We start from the raw sequence: 8,216 nt of genomic DNA, 5'->3' as shown, positions 1-8,216 counted from the left end.
ATACTATTTGTCACCCATTTTATCAAAAGAGAGCTGTAGTTAAAGGTCAGCTAGTGAGAACGGGTAGGATAGTTTCTCATGAAGTTGATTTTTTAACTGAAATAGATTTTATGCTTGATATGTTTAGGAAAAGAGGCTGCCCTAACACCCTTTTAGATAATGTTCATAATGAGGTTATTTTCAAAGGGCAAAATGAGTTGTTTAAACCTATTTTAAATCAGCAAACTGGAACAAATAACATTTGTATTAATGTAGACATTTCCCATCATACAAACAATGAAGTGAAAGAAAAAGAATGAGAAAGGGAGGTTTTCATTTATCACCGTATTTAACAAAGACAGCGTATCTATTGTTAAAACACTCAATAAAAATTGGAATTACTTCCTATAGTCCAGGGTTTGGCTTCTAAAGACTTAATTTGCCTGCTGTGTGACCTTGAGCAAGCCACTTAACCAGAGATTTAGGCTATCTGAGAAATTGGACTAGGCACCTTAATGGACTGTTGGACTGCATATCTGGTAACTACCTAAGAAGTAAGTGTGTTATTTAATATTCTCAGTAGCAAGCAATCCTTTTGGCTCACTGGAATTGGCTGCCAGTTTGAATGTGGATGACCTGTTTTAAGACTGAGAAAAGTATAAAATATACAAATGTGATACGAGTCAACTTGTTCTTTGACTATTACATCACTAACTAGAGGGCGCCAAAGAGACCCAGAATCATATGTTTCCCAACTGGAACAGCAATAAAGTCAATTTTATAAAGATCTTGCAGATTTGTTTCACAACATAAATATTAAATGCTTGAGGATTTGTACACACAGTGTTGTTGCACATATAAGAGAACTGAAGTAAGTTAACTGAGATAGTATAGTATATAAAAAGATAATGGTGCTGAAATACTTCAACAAACAAAAAGATAAGTTGGAAGCAAGAATATCAAAAGTAAAAAAAAAAATAAGATGTGATTAAACAAAGGAATATAAACAGATTTGGAGGAATATAGACAGAATACTTCTTATTTGGTTAAGGAAATACGAACTGTAAGCCATTCAGAAGCATATAACTCATAGTGGGCAACCAGTGATTCCAGGACTCATGACATTTTTAGACAGAAGCAAGAATCAATCAGAACAGACAAAACAACAGCAGCTTTCAAGACACCCACCAAGGCTGGCAGAAAAAGATGCAAAAAAGCTTTCAACAAGGTCTGGAATAGAAAAGGAAGTAAAAAGATTACATCAGAAAGTAGAAAAGAATGGGAACCACTGTGCTCGTGTCACAGAGAAGTACAGACAGCAGTGTTTCATTCGGAAAGGAAGCAGATAACATTTTCCAGACAAACAACTAATGGGAAGGCATTGAGACAGCACTGAGTCAGGACACGGTGTTATAAAAGGAAACAGAAATGGTAGTGGACAACAGGTTATTTTGTATTGTAAATGCTACTAACTACAACTTTTCTCTAGATGAACTTTTTATGCCAAATAAATTTTAACATCTATGACAAATAAAAGAGCAGATGTTGACATCCTTAAAGACGTATATGAGAGAACTGAACCTGGATTATCTGACCAAAAATGGTGCACTGTTAACAAATAAAGACATTAATGGTTTAAGGGGGGTTAATGGCTTTTGTCTTATTATGCTCACAATTCTAAATGTGTTTGAAACTACTTGTGATCATGAAAACTGGGCTGCATTACTGAAACCTGTTAGAAGGAAGAGAAAGATTTTGGACAAGCTTAAAATAAGCATGTCACATATATAAAAGATGATAAGGATGTGGTATTAGTTATAATGAAAAATATTGATTACATTCAAGCAATAAGTGCATATTAAAAAGAAGCCACTGATATTTTACTGATTTTTAAGAGTTTTGATGTAGTGATTAAAGAATTATATAGTAATGGTAAGATTAGTGGTGACGTTTGATTTTTTTAAGTAACAAATGTTAGAATAGTGATATCTTTGTGAATTCCAAAGTTACATCTTGATGTGTCATTACCTCCATTTAGACCTATATAGTCAGTGCTGCTTGTTTGAAAAACGCACCTCTAGCTATCTTTGTTGAACAACAATTAAATCTAGTAGTAAAAAAGTAATTTTTATAAAAAGACTATTTTCAGTTTTGATACAGAATAAAGAATATTAATACAAATCCCACAGCATTGTTAGTTACAAAAGATGTTAAATCACCTTATTTTGTCATTCCTCCTGAAGAAATAATTGTAACATTAAGAAATGTCTCAGGAAAGTACAGAGGTTAACAGAAGACAGAATAACAGTGTTACTTAAGTATGCCAAATGCAAAGAATTTTATTGTCATTACACTGACAACTTATTTTTTATCAGGGGGGGCGAGGGATAAACATGAGATACCAGAATATATAAATGCTTAATCTGTTTTTTAAATGCCAATTAAATTATGAAGAGGAAATATACATCTTCTAAATGTGCACTTAGATAACGAATGAACTAAAAGGAGGATAATTTATAAGGTAAACAGTAAATAAGTGACAAGTAATAACTTTTTACATTTCAGTAGTTTTTACCCATGATGGCTAAAGAATATTGTCAAAAGTTCATTAATGATGTTTCCTAAATTTACAACTAGAAATAAGGAGTTTGAATTCTTTTAAAAAATAATATAAATAATGTTTGAAAACTGTGGATATCCTTATTACATTACAGATGGGATCAGTAAGGAGATAATAAGAGCACAGATGATCCCCCCATGGACATTAACCATTACAGTGAAAAGACAAAAAAAGAGATAACTATTGTAAAACGGTGTTGGGTTATTCCACTGTCAAAAGCAGGTGAGACATTATTCTTAGAAACTGGAATATTTGAGAGCACATACCCAGCTGTGGGGGCTAGTAGGAGAAGTTCAAAAATTTAAATTTAGAAAAGGTAGTAGTTTTTAAAATAAGCTGTAAACACCAGTGGCAAATAATAAAAGGAATGGAAAATTTCTGTGTGGTTTCTGCATATGATCAGTATATATATCAGAAACAGATCCTTGTGGTGAGGTGCAAAATATTTTCACCCTTACAGAGTAAGGAAAAACATTAATCCACAGGGAAAAGTAACACTTCTTGGGCATAGAAGTTGCTGGCTGTGAGTCTCCTTAAAACCAAGAAAAAAAACTGAGCTGTAGCCAATCTCAGTTGATACTTCAAAGTAATCAATAATTTATAACTTGTTTAGAAATCAATAATTCTTTACTAAAAAAATAAAAAATATATATTAATTGGAAAGTGGTTTATGCAGAACATGCTTTATGAGCATTATATTTGAAGCCCAACACATTGACTTCTGTATTGTGAAGTCGAGGTTTCAAAATCTATTGGATGTGAAGCATATCACTTACTTAACCGTTCAGAATTTTATAGAAGCTCCAAATTTTTGCCTCATATCTTTGGCCTGTTCCTCATAAAATTTGTGTTTTTTCCAGCAAATCATCGAGGATTGCAGTCATTAGTAATAATAACAGACATTTAAGTTTCAGATTTTAGATTCTTCAGAAAATGCAATACTTGTCATTTTAATGTTATAAGTTTATAAGAGCAATATTTAAACATTCTCCTTAATACTGGCCTTTTGTCCCCTCTTTATGTTTGGTTTTGTCCAGAATTCTTGAACAAAGAAATTGAGAGGTAATATATGAACACATTTTTGTCAAAGCACTAGTTATGTCTTGGACATCAAAATAAAATGTAGTAACAGGAAACAGCATAATTCTAAGGTCTGCAGATACCTGTGCAGTTGCCTACCCATGCAATTAGTATAGACAAGCAAGACAGACAAGCAGTATAGTTCACCTGCAAAATGTTTGGTAGAATATTTCATTGTTTTCTGTCATGTGCTTTGTTTGACACTCATTTTTTAGGTTTCATTGCTTTGGATTAATTTTAACAGGGATTCAAAAGGGAAGGGTGGTATTTGGTTGAGGTCGCTTGTCAGCAGGGATTTAATGGTTTGGCCTACAATCACATGTACTTATATATATATATATATATATATATATATATATATATATATATATGTGTGTATATATATACATATGTGTATATATATTATATACTGTTAGCCAACAGGGTGCTGACGGAAATTGGGCTACTGTTGGCCGAAGGAGAAGAGGAAGGCGAAGGCATGCTCGAAGGCAGGAAGAGAGGAGGAAGGTTAGGAGTGTAGCAGTGAGGGTAGGAACTTTGAATGTTGGCAGTATGACTGGTATAGGAAGAGAGCTAGCTGATATGATGGAGAGAAGGAAGGTTGATATATTGTGTGTGCAAGAGACCAGATGGAAGGGAAGTAAGGCCAGGTGTTTAGGAAACGGGTTCAAATTGTTCTATCATGGTGTGGATGGCAGGAGAAATGGGGTAGGGGTTATACTAAAGGAACAATATGCCAAGAGTGTTTTAGACGTGAAGAGACTGTCTGACAGAGTGATGTTTATGAAGCTCGAAACTGATGGTGTAATGATGAATGTTGTTAGTGCATATGCTCCACAAGCTGGGTGTGCGATGAATAAGAAAGAGAAATTTTGGAGTGAGTTGGATGAAGTTGTGGTGAGTGTACCCAATGGTGAGAGACTAGTGATTGGAGTGGACTTTAATGGGCATGTTGGTGAAGTGAACAGAGGGGATCAGGAAGTGATGGGTAGGTATGGTGTTAAGGAGAGGAATGCAGAAGGTCAGATGATTGTGGATTTTGCGAAAAGGAAGGACATGGCTGTGGTGAATACGTATTTTAAGAAGAGGGAAGAGTATAGGATGATGTACAAGAGTGGAGGAAGATGCACACAGGTGGATTATATCCTATGTAGGAGGGCCAGTCTGAAGGAGATTGGAGACTGTAAAGTGGTGGCAGGGGAAAGTGTAGTTAAGCAGCATAGAATGGTGGTCTGTAGGATGACGTTGGTGATCAAGAAGAGGAGGAGGAGTGTGAAAGCAGTGTCTAGGATTAAATGGTGGAAGTTAAAAAAGGGTGATTGTGAAGTGGAGTTTAAGGAAGAGTTAAGACAGGCACTGGGAGGCAGTGGAGAGTTACCGAATAACTGGGAAACTACAGCAGAACTAGTAAGGGAGACTGCTAGAAAGGTGCTTGGTGTGACATCTGGACAGAGGAAGGAGGACAAGGAGACTTGGTGGTGGAATGAGGAAGTACAGGAGAGTATACAGAGGAAGAGGCTGGTGAAGAAGAAGTGGGATTGTCAAAGAGATGAAGAAAGTAGACATGAGTATAAGGAGATGAGGCCCATGGCAAAGAGAGAGGTGGCGAAAGCTAAGGATAAGGCTTATGGAGAGTTGTATGAGAGATTGGACACTAAAGAGGGAGAAAAGGACCTGTACCGATTGGCTAGACAGAGGGACAGAGCTGGGAAAGATGTGCAGCAAGTAAGGGTGATAAAGGATAGTGAGGGAAAGGTACTCACAAGAGAGGAGAGTGTGTTGAGTAGATGGAAAGAGTATTTTGAGAGGCTGATGAATGAAGAGAATGAGAGAGAGAGAAGGTTGGATGATGTGGGGATAGTGAATCAGGAAGTGAAACAGATTAGCAAGGAGGAAGTAAGGACAGCTATGAAGAAGATGAAGAATGGAAAGGCTGTTGGCCCAGATGACATCCCAATGGAAGCATGGAGGTGCTTAGGAGAAATGGCAGTGGAATTTTTAACTACATTGTTTAATGAAATTTTGGAAAGTCAGAGGATGCCTGAGGAGTGGAGAAAAAGTGTTTTGGTACCTATCTTTAAGAATAAGAGTGATGTGCAGAGCTGCAGTAACTACAGAGGGATAAAATTGATCAGTCACAGCTTGAAGTTATGGGAGAGAGTAGTAGAAGCTAGGTTAAGAAGGGAGGTGATGATTAGTGATCAGCAGTATGGTTTCATGCCAGGAAAGAGCACTACAGATGCAATGTTTGCTCTGAGAGTGTTATTGGAGAAATACAGAGAAGGTCAGAAGGAGTTGCATTGTGTCTTTGTAGACTTGGAGAAAGCATATGACAGGGTGCCTAGAGAAGAGTTGTGGTATTGTATGAGGAAGTTGGGAGTGGCAGAGAAGTATGTAAGAGTGGTACAGGATATGTACAAGGGTAGTGTGACAGTGGTGAGGACTGCAGTGGGAATGACAGATCCGTTTAAGGTGGAGGTGGGATTACATCAAGGATCAGCTCTGAGTCCTTTCTTATTTGCAGTGGTGATGGACAGGTTGACAGATGAGATCAGACAGGAGGCCCCGTGGACTATGATGTTTGCAGATGACATTGTGATCTGTAGTGAGAGTAGGAATCAGGTTGAGGAGACTCTGGAGAGGTGGAGATATGCTCTAGAAAGCAGAGGAATGAAGGTCAGCAGGGCTAAGACAGAATATATGTGTGTAAATGAGAGGGAGGGTAGAGGAATGGTGAGGATGCAGGGAGTAGAGTTGGTAAAGGTGGACGAGTTTAAGTACTTGGGTTCAACAGTTCAGAGTAATGGTGAATGTGAAAGAGAGGTGAAGAAGAGAGTACAGGCAGGGTGGAATGGGTGGAGAAGAATGTCAGGAGTGATTTGTGACAGACGGGTACCAGTAAGAGTGAAAGGGAAAGTCTACAAGACAGTAGTGAGACCAGCTATGTTATATGGGTTGGAGACAGTGGCATTGACAAAAAGGCAGGAGTCAGAGCTGGATGTGGCAGAGTTAAAGATGTTAAGATTTGCACTCAGTGTGACTAGGATGGATAGGATTAGGAATCAGTATATTAGAGGGTCAGCTCATGTTGGACAGTTTGGAGACAAAGCAAGAGAGACGAGATTGCGTTGGTTTGGACATGTGCCGAGGAGGGATGATGGGAAAAAGATGCTAAGGATGGAGCTGCCAGGTAAGAGGAAAAGAGGAAGGCCTAAGATAAGGTTTATGGACGTGGTGAGAGAGGACATGCAGGCGGTTGGTGTGACAGAGCAAGATGCAGAGGATAGGAAGAAATGGAAAGAGATGATCTGCTGTGGCGACCCTAATGGGAAGATGATATATATATATATATATATATATATATATATATATATATATATATATATATATATATATATATAGGTTCATAGGTGTGTACTAGGCTAATGGCCCTGGAGCCTTTACAAGCCTAGCCCATAGAAGTGCCCTGGCGTCGTGCCGCCCGACATTAGTTCCCAGTGCCTCTATCAAGTAGAGCCACTGGCGTGATCCCCAGGGTGAACTTTCTATTACCCATCCAGTCATCAAGATTTCTCTTGAAGAGGGTCAGTGAGGTGCTCTGCTTTACATGTATGGGAAGTCTATTGCAGAGCATGGCTAGTCTCTGGGTGAGGAATCTGTCCCTCCAGCATGTTCTGTTGATTGTGGTAATGAGGTTGAGGTCCCTGGAGTGTGTGGTGTGGAGGGATTGGGATTTCTTAAGATGTAGCATTTCTAACAGAGCTGGGTCAGACATGGCTTTGTAAGTCAAGCAGAGATCACCTCTAAGTAGGCGATATGAGACAGAAAATAGCTGGAGTCTTTTGAGTCTGTCCATGTAGGACATGTGTTTAATGCCTATGATCCTCTTCGTGAGGTACTTCTGTGGCCTCTCCAGCTGTTGCAGGTATCTAGTGAGGTACATTCTAAATGGGGCATTATACTCGATGATTGGTCTAATGAGGGAGGAGAAGAGAGAGACAATGACCTCTTTCTTCCTGGATGCAAAACCCTTGGTAATGAGATGTGCCACATAGAAGGACTTTCTGACAACAGTGGCAATTTGGTGGTTGAAGGAGAGGTTGCTATCAACCTGCGTCCCCAGATCTCTTATAATGCCTTCTTCCATCAATGTGTTAATTAGTGGGAACTGAGTTTTACAAAAGGGAATTTTTTGGCATTAAGCTTAAGGCCATGGTTTTGACACCAGTCATTGGTCTCAGTGAGGCCTATCTGTAGGATGTCTGCATCACCTGGGGAGTTAATAATGGCTCCTAGCTTGCAGTCATCTGCAAACTTGGTCTGCTAGAGTCCCTTTGTGTTGGTCTGGACTTCTGAGAAGTAGATGCTGAACAGGAGAGGACCCAGGTCCAATCCCTGTGGGACTCCACTCGTGACTGGTCGGCAGTCTGACTTGGAGTCCGCTACTTTTACACTGTATTCTGTGAGCCAATTTGCAACCCATCTAGTGATATTGGGGTTGATGCCTAGTCTGGTAAGTTTATCAATAATTCCTGAG

At 38.7% G+C, this 8,216-nt stretch overlaps 1 pseudogene; it reads left to right on the top strand.

Annotated features, from left to right (window-relative positions):
* Positions 1 to 2,736: 2,736 nt before the first annotated feature.
* Positions 2,737 to 8,216, top strand: part of LOC122792372 — a 49,762-nt pseudogene continuing 44,282 nt past the window's right edge.

This window comes from Protopterus annectens, chromosome 1.part2, assembly GCF_019279795.1.
Source record: "Protopterus annectens isolate FY-2018-M chromosome 1.part2, PAN1.0, whole genome shotgun sequence".
NCBI lineage: Eukaryota > Metazoa > Chordata > Ceratodontiformes > Protopteridae > Protopterus > Protopterus annectens.
This window is presented reverse-complemented; position numbering and strand designations above follow the sequence as displayed.